We start from the raw sequence: 2,500 nt of genomic DNA on the forward strand, positions 1-2,500 counted from the left end.
CCTTTAATGACCCTTCATACCGCTCTCCCTCCCCCTTCGCCCTCCTCTCTCCCTCCTACCATCCTACCCTCCCTCTATACCACCCTACCTCTCCCCCCTCCATACCCCCTCCCTCTCCCCCTAACCCCCTCCTCTCTCCCTCCTACCATCCTACCCTCCCTCCGTACCACCCTCCCTCTCCCCCCTCCATACCCACCTAACCCCTTTCATACCCCCCTCCATACCCCTTCCCTCCCTCCATACCCCCTCCTACCATCCTACCCTCCCTCCGTACCACCCTCCCTCTCCCCCCTCCATACCCACCTAACCCCTTCCATACCCCCTCCCTCTCCCCCTAACCCCCTCCATACCCCCTCCCTCCTAACCCCCTCCACACCCTCCCACCCCGAATCCTACAAGCGAGCGTCGTCATCTATCAAGCCACCGATACTGCAGTGTCTTCGAGTAATTAATGACCTCTTGTCTGCGGTATCGAGATCTCTTACAGCCAGTTTCTCTAAGGAGGAAGTTCCCATTAGCTACATCGGCAAATTGATCCTATCACTTGATCTAAGAGATAGGAGGGCGGGAATAAACCTAGCATGTTGGAATTAATGATGTGGGAGGAGGAGGGAGATGGAAGAAGGAGGGAGGGAGGAAGAAGGAGGAGGGAGGGCGGATTAGAGAGAAGGAGGAACGAGAAGGGGGTTAAGAAGAAGGAGGATGGGGATATAAACCCCTTGATAAATAGGATTAAGGATAAGGAATTAATAAATGTTGGAAGTGAGGATGTGGGAGGAAGGAGGAGGGAGGAGGGAGCAAGGAGGAGGGAGAACGGATTAGAAAGAAGGAGGATAGAGGGAAGAAAGTAGAAGGAGGATGGAAATAATCTCTGCCATGTTGGAGTCAGTGATATAGGAAGAGGGAGATGGAGTGATGATGGAGAGAAGATGGAAATAGAAGGAGGGAAAACAAAACATGAACTTAGAGAGGATGGAGGGAGAGGAATGACATGAAGAAAGAAGGAAGAAGAAAAGAGAACATGAGAAGAGAGAAGAATGATAGAAGAAGGGAGGAGAGGAAGGATGGATGAGGTGGAAGGAAAAGAAAACAAGATAAGACGAAACAGCTTAAACTAAAGGTTGAAAAATAAGAGATGATGAAAAATAATAGTTAAGAAATGAATAAAGAAAAGAAAATAAGGAGAAAAGAAACATGAAGAAGAAGAAAGAGATGATGATGATAATGATAATGATGATGATGATGATGATGATGATGATGATGATGATGATCATGATGAAAGAAAGAACCACAAGAGAAAAATAAATATTCATATATATTCATAAAAAAGTTAGAACAAGACAAATAGAGGAAAAGGGGAAGAGAAAGAGAATACTGATAAAGAATAAGGTAAAAAGACGAAAAAAAAACCCTGATGGGTCCCTAAAACAAACAAACAAACAAACAAACAAGGGAGAATGTAGCAGATTAGACAAGGGGAAATATAAAGAATACAAGAACAAGAAATGGGAGGGGAGAAGAGGAAGGAAGGAAAATAAAGGAAAGATACATAGATAACATATCTATCTATCTATTTATTTCTATCAATATCAATATATCTCCATATATATAAATTGAAAACAAATTGACGAAGCTCAAGTAACAAATACAAAGATAAAGGAACAAAGAGAAGCAATAAAAACAGAGAAAAAAAGAAAAAAAAAACGAAGAAAAAACACCGAAAACAAACACAGAACCACAGAAACAAACACACACATACACAAACACTTGTGATGACACTCTTTTCCTTCCCCCTAGACTCTCTCCCTATCTCCTTCTTTTTCCCCCAAACCCTTCCCTGCCTCCATCCCGTTTTCCCCTAAAGGTACTGTCAATGTTTAAACAGCTCCCAAACAAACAAGAGCGAATAGCAATTGGAAATGCCCCGTTTAAGGACCCTTATGGCCAGAGAGCCGATTCTACCACACGACTATTACAACCCTTGCCTTCTTCCTTTTTTTTCGGTTGGCTTGTATTTTTTATATATTTTTTTTTTCTTTCTCTCTCTGGGAGGGGTACTTTGAGTACATTTATCTCACCAATTTGGTTCTAAGGATAACGGAATTGGTGATGGAGAAGAAGAAAACGAAGAAGAGGAAGATGAAGAAGCAGAAAAGGAAGAAATAGAAGACGATGACGTAGATGATGAAGAAAAGGAAGAAGAGAAAAAGATGAAAAAAGAAGTGCATAACGAAAAAAAAGGTGAAGAAAAAATAACAATATGCAAGAAATGCAATAATAAAACGACAATAATAACGATAACAAACATAAAAAACAACAAAAATTAAGATATACCAATAGCAAAAACAGTACTATTACCAGTATTACTAATGCTAATACCCCTATTCCTCTACTGTAACTGCAAGTGTCACTACTACAAGCAAGTAAAATTACTACCTCTAATAATAACATCTGAAAAAATAACCTGGGAGTGAAAAACGTTCATAATAACCGTTATGTT

At 41.1% G+C, this 2,500-nt stretch overlaps 1 protein-coding gene across 9 annotated transcripts in view; it reads right to left on the reverse strand.

Annotated features, from left to right (window-relative positions):
* The window catches only part of bru3 (CUGBP Elav-like family member bruno 3), a 623,467-nt gene that overhangs the window by 491,063 nt on the left and 129,904 nt on the right, over positions 1–2,500 (reverse strand). The gene's annotated exons all lie outside the window — the stretch shown is intronic.

The sequence above is a fragment of the Penaeus japonicus genome, unplaced genomic scaffold (assembly GCF_977035675.1).
Source record: "Penaeus japonicus unplaced genomic scaffold, GWHDUDI00000001_assembly GWHDUDI00000022, whole genome shotgun sequence".
NCBI classification, from domain to species: Eukaryota; Metazoa; Arthropoda; class Malacostraca; order Decapoda; family Penaeidae; genus Penaeus; species Penaeus japonicus.